The sequence below is a fragment of the Arachis hypogaea genome, chromosome 15 (assembly GCF_003086295.3).
Source record: "Arachis hypogaea cultivar Tifrunner chromosome 15, arahy.Tifrunner.gnm2.J5K5, whole genome shotgun sequence".
In the NCBI taxonomy this organism is placed as follows: Eukaryota; Viridiplantae; Streptophyta; class Magnoliopsida; order Fabales; family Fabaceae; genus Arachis; species Arachis hypogaea.
The window spans coordinates 25,177,032-25,191,810 of NC_092050.1; positions in this window are offsets into that span (position 1 = coordinate 25,177,032).

The following is a 14,779-nucleotide window of genomic DNA, read 5'->3' on the forward strand; positions in this document are numbered from 1 at the left end:
TCAGATTTTATAGGGCAGGAATAGCTTAGAGGATGGAAAGGGAGCATAAAAAAAGTGGAAGTAACACAAGAAATTGAAGTTTTCAGAATCTGGTAGCGACGCGCACGCGTGGATGACGCGTACGTGTGACTGGTGCAGCAGACATACGACACACACGCGTGGCTGACGCCTATGTGTGGCCAGTGCCGAGTTCAAGCAACGCATACGCGTGGGCGACGCCTACGCGTGACAAAGCGTCACGTGCTGCAATTACAGAAAACATTGGGGGCGATTTCTGGGCTGCTTTTGACCCAGTTTTAGGCTCGATTAGAGGCTGCAGAGTGAAGCTGGAAGGCATCATTCATTCACACTTTGATTCACACAATTTTAGGTTTAGATGTAGAATTTTAGAGAGAGAAGCTCTCTCCTTTCTCTAGGTTTTAAGGTTTCTTTTAGTTTTATTTCTTCTAGAATTCAGATTTTCATCTTGCTTTAATTTAGTTTCTCTTCTACATTCTATTATTTTAGCATCTTAGTTTATCTTCTCTTGTTGATTTATTAATTTTTCCAATTTAGATTATGAACTCTTCATATTAGATTCAATTTCCGTTTGATGCAATTTGAGGTATTTCATGTTTATTGCTTCTTTCTTCATTTGTTATTATTGATTCCTTGCAATTGTCGGTTTTAGAGTTTACATTCTCTTATTACTTTTGTTTGCTTTTATTTTGTATCTTCCAAGTGTTTGATAAAATGCTTGGTTGGATTTTAAATTAGAATTTTGTATTCTTAGCTTGGATTGAGTAATTTGGAGACTCTTGAATTGTCAAAGTCTCTTGTTGGTTGGTGATTGAAAGTTGCTAGTTGGTTTGAGCTTCACTAACTCTAGTCTTGGATTAGGACATGTGAACTCAAGTTGATTTGCTCACTTGACTTTCCTTCAATTGTTAGAGGTTAACTAAGTGAAAGCAATTTGCAATTACCATTACAATCGACAATGATAATGAGGATATGAATTCCGATTCTCAACCCTTGCTCGGACTTTTCTTAGTTATTAGTTTATTTTCTCGTCATTTTACTTTCTTGTTTCTTATTACAAAACCCAAAAATATACTATTTCATAACCAATAATAAACACACTTCCCTGCAATTTCTTGAGAGACGTCCTGAGGTTGAATACTTCGGTTAATTTTATTGGGTTTGTATTTTTGACAAACAATTTAAACATTGACTGAGGTTTAATTGTTGGTTTAGAACTATACTTGCAACGCGATATTTTTGTGAAAATCTTTACCGACATTTTTCCTCCGTCAAATTTTTTGCGCCGTTGCCGGGAAATTACAAATGTGTGTGTTATTATTGGTTATTGTGAATATTGTGAATATGTTTGCCTTTTGTTTCTTTGTTAGTTGTTTATAGTTTTAGGAGTTTATTTTCATTATTTCTTGTTAGTTTTTGTTTTTATTTTCTCTTGTTACTATGAATTCTCACCCCTTTGGCTATGAGTGTGGTTACAATTATGTTGTAGGAAGTAGAGATTACAATGAAGGCCTGCATCAAGGATGGGACAATCAAAGATGGGAGGAGTCACAAGGATTTGATCAACCCTCTTGGCAACAACCTCCTCCAATGTACTATGAGCAACAACCATTCTATGATGCATACCAAGACAATGGTTATGGTGGATCTCCTCGTGACTACCAATAACCACCACCATATGCCTATGAACCCCCTCTTTAACATAGCTTTGAACGACTATACTCACAAGCCCCCTACGACCAAACACCTTCATATGACTCTAATCCTTATCCACCATACCAACCACCTTATGAGCCAAATGAACCATACATAGAGCCACCCCAACTCCAACACAGCTACTCCCAAGAACCACCACCTCAATATACACCACCTCTAATGTATGAAAATTTTCAACCACAATATAAATTTTCTTTTCCACCACAACCCTCCATAGGAGCATGTCCATATCCATCAATCCAAGAGCACTATGATCCTACTTATGATAGCCAAGTGGAACAAGAGCCAATGGACCGTCTCAAGGAAGCAATGGATCAACTTCACGCAACCATCCGTCAAAAGTTCGACCCATGGGACTCATGCAACAAACAAAGCATTTTCCACGGATGAATGTGTTTTGCAACAAGTAGAAAAGATGGAGTGTTGAACCGCCACATCCTTATCATGATGAACCACCCTCTTATCATGAACCTTTCCTCCCAAGCAATGCACCCTCATATCCACTCCAATCTCCAATGAATGACACTCTTGGTGTTCTTCTTCAAAGGCAAAGAGAGATGCAAAAGATGACACTAGAGTTTATAGCTACCTTGACTGAGGTAGTAGATAATTTAGCTTCACTGCGCTTCAACACTCAAAGTACCCCTATGGCCGCTTGTGGAGAATCTAATGAAGAGCATAGCATGAAGGAGAGATTAGGAACTCCGGTGGAAAGTGAGGAATGTGACTTTATATTGGAACAATTGGAGGAAGATGTAATTGTTGAAGAGGAAGAAGTGGTCGAAGACTTAGGAGATGCTGAACCTCCATGGGAATTTAGAGTTGCAGAGTATTTCTCTAAGAAGCTTGAATTTAATGTTGAGGAGGGTATTGCACAACCTCCAAGGCATGTTCCCTATGAAGAATTGGATGGAATAGATCAAAAGGTAAGTTCCCTTAGTAATGATGATCATAAATCAAGCCCTCCTAGTAATAAATCTATATCCACAAGTGAAATCCTTGAGTTAGAAGAGCCTTCTCCCAATGACATTGAAAGCAACATTAAGGTAGATTTCTCTCAACCTCATATTTATGATTTGAGTGATGGAGAAGAGTTGGATGAATTCGGTGAGGAAGAGCTTCAAAGTGAAGAATCTTTTCAAAAGGTGGAAGTCCGTCGGCAAGGTTGGACGGGAGTTGAATATGCTTTGTCAAGATCATTGGAGACTTCTCCACCTAGGTTGCCGTCTACTCCTTCATTTGAGTGGGTAAAACTTATCTCTCTTAGCTTTATTGCCCCACTTGAGTATGGTATTCTTGAAACGGATGGCCAACTTAAGAGGCTTTGTGGAATGAACCGTAAGAGAAGGATGTTTAGTGGTTGGAGTTGCAAATCAAGACTCATCAAGGTTGAGCTTTCAAGAGCTAGATGCAAGGGTTGGACTAGTGATCAATTGGTTGGATCTAAAAGAAGAGTTTGGTACTTTATTGAGAATTCGGATTGCTTGCCACCCGGTTGGAACAATGATGATCCATTTAAAGACTGGTGTAGAAACAAGATTTGGGATCCCGGCATACAAGAGGATCAACTTTGGGAGCTCAAAGCTTGTGAAGAACTTCATCAAAGCTTGGTGAATTCACTTGGAAATGGTGGAGCTTATTGGAAGTCTAAGCGTTGGTGGAAGTTTCAAGATGAGTTCAAGCACAAACCACCATGATAAGAGCTCACCAAATGTCCAACTTAAGGACTTAAACTAAAAGTGCTAGGTGGGAGACACCCCATCATGTTTAATTATTCCTATTTTCCCTTTTACTTATATTGATAATAGGTTAAATTTTCATTTTTAGTTATGTTTTTAGTTAGTTTAAATTATGGTTTCACTTGTTTAATAATGTTGGGCATTACTTTGATAGCTTGTTAGTTACTAAAAAAAAGGGGGGCTGTCACGCGTACGCGTGACCGACGCTTACGCGTCAACGCCCGAAATTGGGTTCGTGCCCAAACCGTGCTGGAACGGCACAACTGCGCGGCCTGGACAGAGAGTTGTACCAAGACCACACTGGTGGGGTACTAGGCGCATAGCCAACCCCACGTGTACACGTCACCCATCAATTTTTTCCTACCCATGCGTAAGCGTGATCGACGCGCACACGTCGCCTAGTTGATGCTGCCACCCAGTACTGATTCCAGAGAGTTGTGCTGGAACCATGCAGAACTTGTGTGCTGGGCACTATTTATGCCCACGCGTACGTCACTTCACTTTTCTTCATTCCAAGCGTACACGTGGAGGACACTTACGCGTCGCTGCCCTTTTCTACTTTTCGCGCACATGTGTGGCCCATGCGTGCGCGTCACCTCCGCATCGCATCTGCCCTGCTTCTTCTCTCTCTCCTTTCTTCTTTACTTCTTTCTTTCTTCTTTCTTCTTCTTCTTTCTTCCCTTCCCCCATTTCTTTTCTTTCCTTCCACTCTCTCCTTCTCACTTCCCTCCTTTATTTCTCACTCACCTTTCTTTATTTTTCTTTCTCCCTCTTTTTAAAATTTTACTTCTCATTTTTCTCATCTCTCATTTTCTTTTGTTTATTGCCGTTGCATACTTTCAATCATTACATTTTAATTTTGTACTTGTTTTCATGTCCTTTTCTAAATTTGCTATTTTTTCATTGGTGTTGAATTTTCTTACTCAACTGTTGCATATTTCTTCCATTATTTTGGTGCTTAGTGACTTATTTTATATTATTGGGTGAATTATTTATAGGTCAATGCTAATCTTTTATGACACTTGTATTCCTTGTGCATTGATATAACCTTATATTGTCTTTCATGACCCACTCTCTCTCCCTCATTGTTGCAATTCTTGCACTATTAATATGCCATTTATCTATATTGTTTTCTCACTTGTATGTTGTAGCTACCATGTAGTTGAGAACCTCATTATTGTTTGGCATTAGCCCACCCATATTTTATTTGTTTGCATATCTTGTTTGTGGGTTATTCTTCTTACTTTTTCTCTTCTTTCAGAATGGCCACCAAGAAGGGAAACGGAAAACTTCTAAATGGGGCGACAAACAAGTCCCTCCGCACAATCTTTGGAGACAGCATATTAGTTGTAGCAACCCGTCCACTTGCACATCTTTGCAGGTACCGAGGACGGTGTAATCTTTAAGTGTGGGGAGATCAGTCGATACCAACTTCCGTGGGTTAGTTACTTTCTTTTCAACACCAATGTTTAGTTTTCTTTGTTACTGAGTTGTTGCATTGCATGATAGATTGCATGGTCAGTTAGTTGCTTGCATTTAGCTACTACTTGGTTGAAGTAATATTTTCTTTTTCAAGAAACTTTCTAGAGTATTTCATTAATTTGAATTAAAATTTTTGTCAAACTTGCTTGAAGAAATTTAATTTGGAACATGATTTTAGAGCTATAACACACAACCTTGTGAGATTTTGAGCCTAACTGATTGGTTGTATCTTATCAACCAATATATTTTGTTTCGGTGTGTGTTGTTCTCTTTAAAATTGTGATCTTTGTCTTGCTTGATTCTATGTTCCATTGTTTGATGTATGCATGCACTTACGTGATTGAGGCCCTTGTTTCACCAAGCTTACATATCCATATGGCCTTACCCTTTAATTATCCTTTGCAAACCAATGTTGAGCCTATTTTACCCCATTTGTTCTTTACTTTAGCACATCATTAACTCTAAGCAGAAAACAATAATGTCCTTAATTTGAATCCTTGGTTAGCTTAGACTAGTTAGAGTGTTCATGATTTAAGTGTGGAAAAATTGGGTTTGGAAACATTTGGTTTGGGAATTGGGTATTGTATATTTTTGTGAAAATGTGAAAAAGATAGTTGAGCACATATTCTTGCATTCAATACCTTAATCATATGCATTGAAAAAAATAAAAAAAATAAAAAGAAAAAAAAAGAGAAAAAGAAAAGAAAAAAAAAGAGCAATAAAAAGGGGACAAAATTCCCCAAAGTAAATGAGGGTAGCAATGCATATGTATTGTACTCAAATTTGGGATGCATGAAAATGTGGAAAACATAGTTAATGGGTAGTTAGATTTTATATTCTGATTACATGATTGTCTTAAGTTAGGTGGGAAGTTTGGGTTAATCAAGGATTCATATTTTTATCCACTTGACCAAATACAATCCTACCTTGACCCTAACCCCATTACAACCCTTGAAAAAACCTCTTGATATGTGTATTCGTGCATTAAATTTTTGTAGATTGGTAGAAGAAGAGTAAGTCTTAGAATGCAAGATTAGTAGAGAATTGAGAGAATCAAACATTAAACACTTGAGGATTCGAGTGTATACACTTCCAGTGAGGGTTCGATGCTCGATTCTTTGTTCTCGACTTTCACGAGCTTTCTTCTTGCAAGTTTATTTGTGCTTCATTTTATGATTTGAATTAGTGGAATCCAGTTCGTATTTGTTCTTGGAGAATTTGATTTACTTTTAATCAAGTAGGTAGTAGCATTTTCACATGTAGTTGCATTCACATAGATAGGTTGCATTTAATAAGTCCTACCATCCCTCTTCACTCTTTTGGTTCTCTTGAGCTTAGCATGAGGACATGCTAATGTTTAAGTGTGGGAAGATTGATAAACCACTATTTTATGGTTTATCTTGTATTGAATTGAGTGGATTTTATCCATTATTCTCACACTTATTCATATAATTCGCATGTTTTACATTTTCCTTCCTAATTTTGTGCTATGATTGAAAACATGCTTCTTTGGCCTTAAATTTGCTAATTTTAATCCTCTCTTATTACTATTTGATATCGTGATATGTGTGTTAAGTGTTTTCAGATTTCATAGGGCAGGAATGGCTTAGAGGATGGAAAGGGAGCATGCAAAAGTGGAAGGAACACAAGAAATTGAAGTTTTCAGAATCTGGTAGCGACGCACACGCGTGAACGACGCGTACGCGTGACTGGTGCAGCAGACATACGACGCACATGCGTGGCTGACGCCTTCGCGTGGCCAGTGCCGATTCAAGCGACGCGTACACGTGGGCGACGCGTACGTGTGACAGAGCGTCACGTGCTACAATTATAGAAAATACTGGGGGCGATTTCTGGGCTGCTATTGACCCAGTTTCAGGCCCGAAAATACTAATTAGAGGCTGCAAAGTGAAGCCGGAAGGCATCATTCATTCACACTTTGATTCACACAATTTTAGGTTTAGATGTAGAATTCTAGAGAGAGAGGAGACCTCTCTCTAGGTTTTAGGGTTTCTTTTAGTTTTATTTCTTCTAGAATTCAAATTTTCATCTTACTTTAATTTAGTTTTTCTTCTACATTCTATTATTCTAGCATCTAAGTTTATCTTCTTTTGTTGATTTCTTAATTTTTCCAATTTAGATTATGAACTCTTCATTTTAGATTCAATTTCCTTTTAATGCAATTTGAGGTATTTCATGTTTATTGCTTCTTTCTTCATTTGTTATTATTGATTCCTTATAATTGTCGGTTTTAGATTTTACATTCTCTTATTACTTTCCTATGCTTTTATTTTGTGTCTTCCAAGTGTTTGATAAAATGCTTGGTTGGATTTTAAATTAGAATTTTGTATTCTTAGCTTGGATTGAGTAATTTGGAGACTCTTGAATTGTCAAAGTCTCTTGTTGGTTGGTGATTGAAAGTTGCTAGTTGGTTTGAGCTTCACTAACTCTAGTCTTGGATTAGGACTTGTGAACTCAAGTTGATTTGCTCACTTGACTTTCCTTCAATTGTTAGAGGTTAACTAAGTGAGAGCAATTTGCAATTACCATTACAATTGACAATGATAATGAGGATAGGAATTCTGATTCTCAATCCTTGCTCGGAATTTTCTTAGTTATTAGTTTATTTCCTCTCATTTTACTTTCTTGTTTCTTATTACAAAACCAAAAAATATATTGTTTCATAACCAATAATAAACACAGTTCCCTACAATTCCTTGGGAGACGACTAGAGGTTGAATACTTCGGTTAATTTTATTGGGTTTGTATTTGTGACAAATAATTTAAACATTGACTGAGGTTTAATTGTCGGTTTAGAACTATACTTGCAACGCGATATTTTTTTAAAAATCTTTATCGACATTTTTTCTCTGTCACCTACTCAGGCTATAACCAAATAGTTATGCACCCCGCGGACGAAGACAAAACTGCATTTATAATTGACTAGTTAAATTTTTATTATAAAATAATCCCTTTTGGTCTCAAGAATGCAGGTGCAACCTATCAGAGACTGATGGACAAAGTTTTTCAACAATAGATCAGCAAGAACATGGAAGTGTACATAGATGACATGGTGGTCAAATTAACGTTGGAAGAAAAATATCAAGCCGACCTCTTGGAAGTTTTTGAACAACTGAAAAAACATAACATGTGATTAAACCCCAAAAAATGTGCCTTTGGAGTACAAGGTGGAAAATTTCTCGGTTTCATGCTAATATATCGTGGAATAGAAGCAAATATAGAAAAATGTCAAGCCATAATACAAATAAAGTCGCCTATAATGGTCAAGGAGGTGCAACAACTAACAAGAAGATTGGAAGCCCTATCACGTTTCCTACCAACATCGACGGCAAGATCATATCATATCTTCAACAGTTTAAAGAAGTCCAAGAACTTTATATGGTCGGACATATGTGAACAAGCCTTTGCCGAATTTAAAGAACACCTCGCCTCCCCACCTGTATTACATAAGCCAATACAAGGTAAGCCTTTATACTTATATCTGTCAGTATCTACTTATGCAATTTCTTCCGTGCTTGTCATAGAAACAGGCAAAGAGCAACATCTAGTGTACTTTGTCAGCAAAGTCTTACAGAATGCAGAAACGCGATACCCGGACATTGAAAATTGGCATATTACTTAATCATTATAGCAAGGTGTCTTTGTCACTATTTTCAGAGCCATGAAATCATAGTTCGGACTCATCAACTATTACGACAAGTGCTAGCACGGTCTGACCTGGCAGGGAACTAATCAAATGGTCAATCGAATTGTCCGAGTATGATATCTCATACCAAGCCCGAGGCTCATTGAAATCCCAGGTCCTCGCCGATTTTGTTTCAGAATTTACTGTAATAGACATACTTTATCCTAATTAGGAGTTGTACATCGATGGAGCCTCCAACGAGGACGCCAGCGGAGCCAGGATCATCCTTAAGGACAACTCAGGAGTGTCAACTGAACAATTGATAAAATATTCCTTCCCAACAAGCGATAACCAAACCGAATATGAGGCTTTGTTGGCTGGACTACGCCTAGCTAAAGAAGTTAATATCAAACATGTGAAGGTCTACTGTGACTCATTGCTAGTAGTCCAACAGATAAATGAAAACTTCCAGGTACGAGACCCTTTGCTAGATAAATACTTATATAAAGCAAAAAAATTTAATACAATAGTTTAAACATTTCCAAATAATACATATACCTAATGAAGAAAGTCAGAGAGCAGATATTTTGTCTAAATTGGACACTTCAAGAAAAACAAATATCGCGCTGACATTATCTCAACTAATATTGAAGGAACCGAGTATATATGGTATGTTTATTTTGAGTTTGTCACATGAAGAGGAATGGAGAGCACCATATATCATTTACTTAAGAAACGGGAGCATACCACCATTAGAGGGAAACCCGAAACTTTTCCGAAAAAAGGCAAGCCTCTTTACCCTAATTGGTGACGACTTATACAAAAAGGGGTTCTCTAGGCCACTTTCAAAATGCCTCGGGGATGAGGATGCCAACTTAGCAATATTAGAAGTACATGAAGGCATCTATGGCACACATATGGGAGGATGAAGTCTGGCTGCAAAGATCTTACGAGCAGGATACTACTGACACTCCCTGAAAAAGGATTGCATGGAAAAAGTCAAATGCTGCGACAATTGTCCAAAATGCGCATTAGCAATTCATAATCCAGCCGAGCTATTACATACTATAGAAATTGGATAGCCTTTTCACAAATGGGGGCTTGATATCCTCGGACCATTTTCTGTTTCAAAAGGGCGGGTAAAATTCTTACTAGTTTTAATCGAATATTTTACAAAGTGGATAGAGGCACAACCGCTTGCCAAAATCACCTCAGACAAGGTAAAATCTTTCATTCAGAAATCCATTATATGTAGATATGGAATACCCGTGGATATCGTTTCTGATAATGGTAGGCAATTCATTGACAAAAAGATAGCATCTTTCCTACAAAATTTAAACATAAACCATCATTCTCATCGATAGAGCATCCACAAACTAACAGGCTCACCGAAGCTGCTAACAAGGTTATTTTGCAGTCACTAAAAAAGAAGCTCACAATAGCCAAAGGACTCTGGGCCGAGTTAATACCTGAAATACTTTGGGGATATAACACAACACCCCCATTTAGTTGAGATCTCCCAAGGGCTATTGCAAACCGACAATTTCAATAATAACATTAACGAGCATGCACGGAATGCCGAACTTGACATATTAGATGAAAATCACAATAATGCCAAAGTTTGACAAGCAGCAATGCAGATCGTTATTCAACGCAAGTATAATAAAAAGGTGAAACCTCAGAGACTATATCAAGGAGACCTCGTCTTACGAAGGCTTGAAGATGTCAGAAAATCCCCTAGACAAGGAAAACTAGCCACAAACTGGGAAGGAACTTTCAGAAAGTCAAAAGTACACGAACAATGAGCATATTCTCTACAAACTCTAGAAGGAACCGAACTGCCAAACACTTGGAATATATCATCATTACAAACATATCATAGCTAGTCAATTATAACAAGTGAAGGGGGCGATACTCTTTTTCCTACCACCGAAGTTTTTCCCACATTGGGTTTTACTCAGAGAGGTTTTAACGAGGATGACCACTTCACATTATGTACAAACAAAATATCAAATAAACATCACAAATTGCATGTTTATCCCTCTATGTCTACTTTACATGCACAAAATTCAGATAAATTTTTATATATAATATATTATCCATCAAAGTTCATATGAAAATATCAGAAAACGAAACAAGGTTAATTACATCCAAATGTCAAATGTTTAGCAAAAAGCATACCAAAAAACTACCAAAGTTCAGATCACAAAATGAAATACAAATTAAGGCATTATCAGCCTTTTTTATCGGCCACGGCCGCTTTTTCATCTTCAATCTCGTCAGCTTTGTCATCCACAAGTTTTCCACTAACAACAATCTTGGTGACATCTAGTTTAGCAACCTCAAAATCAGGTGAAAAAACGACCACTTAGCTCACACAACGGTCAAAACCCGCGGCAAATATCTCCATAACTTCAGTTTCAAGCTCATGAACACGATAGGTCATCTTCCTTTTATCAGCATCTGCCTCTTTAATTTCCCTTGCAAGGTGCGGATTTGATTTCGCAGAGTTTCCACCTCTTCTTCCTTATCCTTCATTTTTTTTAGTCACATATGCAATCATTGTATCCCTCCCCTTTAAAGATTTCTCCAATTCCAAAACCTTTTCAATTTCTTTCTTCTCTTCCACTCCCAGCAGCTCAGTTGTACAATCTATACACAATATTCTTGCGGTAATTACCTACACGAAATAACCAATGATAAGACTGCAACCATACAAAACACCAAATGTATACAAATATTATTTTACCTGAAACAATTGCACGACAGTTTCTTTTCCTAAATTCTTTAGCAAATGAACATCACTTGGATACTGAGTAACTTTCTCAGCCAATTCTAAACAAGGAAATTGATCACTCCACACAGATCTCGGATCGGCACCACGAACAAACGCATGCAATCGCATTTATTTCGGTCTTTCATACTGAACACGTGAGCCAAGATTAACATCGGCATCAGATAAGACCTCCAATGACTTTTCTGATCCAACCCTTTCCTTTTACCACTTTATGGGTGCGCACTGAACTGAGCCGCCTAAGGGATAATAGTCTTCTTAGAACCATCTTTCTCATTTTTCTTCCTTGAATCCAAGAAGGACCTCATGCAGGCTGAAGACAAGCTCAGCACTTTGCCACCTAAAAGAAAAAGAAATACCTTAATAACACTCTTAAAATGCGAAAGGTGTCCAAACTTCAAACACATTACCTATGTATCTAGGCAAAAGTAAATTTATCAGACTCATCTTTTAATATTTCAGGAATCGAAAGCAAATTCCTAGGCAAAAAACAATCAATAAGGTAATCTAAAATGAACTTCTCATCATCAGTCCTACTCATAGCTTCTAAATTCTGCATAGGTTTTGGACACCAGTATAGTGGAAAATTTTTCGCCAGTTCATCATATAAGTAAAAAGGGTATTCGGTCTCTTTAGAACGAACTTTCATAAACATCTCTTTAAAGTTTTTAAAAGAGAATTTGTATAATACGAAAAGGGAATGGCCAGGGTAATTACTGAGGTTTATCCATAGACCTTTCTGCACCCCTTTCGATTGAAATAAAGAGAAAAAAGTTAAGAGAAGGGACAGACTTCAAGAAAATCCATAAGGCATTCAAAGGCTCAGAGAAAATCCCAAGAATTAGGATGCAACTGCGACAGAGCACAATTCAACTGAGTTAACACTTTGAACTCAAAATCAGTAAAAGGAAACTTACATGAAATCAGTCAACCCACGACTGTAAAAGTAAAAATATGTCCAATCCCCCTTTCTTTTTCGCACACCCTTTCCTCACCATTATAGGGAAGAAATTCAATCCCAGTGTGACTACCCTCCCTCACCCAGTTAGACCCATTCAGAATAGTTAAGACTCTGTATTCTGGAACAGTGATTCACGACACTTCATGTCTGCATGAACCCAGTGGTACCAATATTCTTTAACCTAAAAAACTTTGTCTTTTCTCATCAAACAACAAGCAAGCACGAAGTGAAAAAGTAAGAAAAATTTACATCCTTTGGATGTCATTTTTCTTGATAAATTAGAAGGAACAAAGAGGTGGTGAATTTTTCTAAAAAAAAAAACACAATGAAAGAAAAAAATTAAAAAGACCCAATTAAGGCCACTACCACACGATAAGAGACACACAATCTCTAACTTTTAAAAAGTTTTAAACCCCAAACTTGACAAAATGCCACATCCGCAACTTAAGCTTGGGGTATAGGAGGACGCAAGCCGAAGTATAACATCGGCATTTTAAGTATAAGATCAACTAGCTTACAAAGCATCTATAGCAAGTCAAGCTTGGGGGCTCTGGTCCGTCTTTGCTATTTCGGAACCGTGACGTTATACTTTGGAACAGGCTTTTGATTTAAAAAGTAAATCCCAGATGGCTCAAAACACAATTCTCGGAACTCCAAGACTAGAACGGTTACATTATGCAACAATAAATTGAGAACAAATATGAGCAAGAGAGGCAAAAAAAATTAAGAGATATCCCACTTAAGAGATTTGATTTTTCGAAAATTTTGTACTGACTTGAACGTCGGAGTCCTTTTTGCATGTCTCCAACTTTGATTTTAGCCTCAACTGGACAGACGAGGAACTCACAACATAACTCATAGGAGGAAGACGATTAAAGAGCTGCCTTCTGTGTTGACGAGCTATATCTCGGAGTCCCACATCAGGCTAGAACATTATTAATTAAGAAGTTTATAACTTTTAAATTCTTTTTTGATGTAAATTTTATAGGTTTCTTTTAGTATATATTATGAGCAGTAAAGGTTAAATTTAAATCTAGAAGAGTTGTTTTACTACTTCCAAACTTGATTACTTTTTTCTTGTGCAATTTTACCAAATTATATTCAATCTTTATTATTTTATTTTTCATGGTGATAGAAGAAAATTTATATATTTAATTGTCGTATATTAGAGCTCTATTTAAGGATTAAATTGTTGTTTACATAAGTCGAGATTTAAATTTTTAATATTAATAAATTAACTACTAAATCAATTTAAGTTAGTTATTGGTTAGTGAGATTTGTTTGGTTGGATTTAGAATACTATTACCGAGACTAGATAAATATTTAAAGCCCATTTCTTAGTGGGTCAAGCGTGCGTGACCAGGAAAGTTTAGCTCCAAGAAAAAATAAAAAAATGATTGGAAGTCAAAATAGAACAACTCTTTTTTGGGTTATGCTAGGTAAAAGGTAAAATTATCCTTAATCATTTTTAAAGAATTGACAAATTAATCATTTATTTTTCTAAAAAATAGTCTGATTGAAAGATCAACATCGTAAATGTTTTTGTTAAAGACTAATTTATTCAAAGATAATTATTCGCACATTAATTTAGGTATAAGTCAAAATTATATGATCAAAGTGATACAAAACATTCTGGTATAGTAAAAAAAAATATTTTGTCAATTAAGAATACACTTATCATAAAAATATGACGTAAAATAAGTATTGAATTAACTGTATATTAATTGTATATAATATTTTTAGTTAATTATAATCTATGAGTCAGTTGAGAGTAGTATTTATAACTAAGAGATATAAATAATATTAGAAAAAATATAACATATCTCAAGACGAGTGTTCTATCTAGGTATTAATAATATATATCTTTTGAAAAAATATGATATATTTTATAGCTCAATTATATCAAAAATACAGTTAAAAACATTATTGAAAGATAACAGTGATTCAAAAGCACATTTTGAATCAATTACTAAAGTAGAGTGTTGATTAACATAAAGGATAATCAATCATTAATACCATATGAATTTTCTGTGGTTATTATTATAAAACATGCAAGCCTAATTTGAAGCTAAGTTGACTGATGATGATGATGATGAATATGTCAACAAACTCAAAAGATATATAGATTGGTGTATAGTTTGTTATTTGTTAATTCTATTTCTATCTTACTATCTACCATCTTGTTCTCACTATAATAATAATAATAATAATAATAATAATAATAATAATAATAATAATAATGAGAGATTTCATTAATTTTTTGTACAAACCACTTTAACTAGAAATATATGTATATTGTTCTTAGAAGTAGAAATATTTAGGCAGATTAAAGTAGAATCAAATTAGACATACTTTAATTTAGTTATTTATGAATTCTATTTACCTCATTAATCTGCTACCATCTTAGCCAGCTAGTTTTTTTT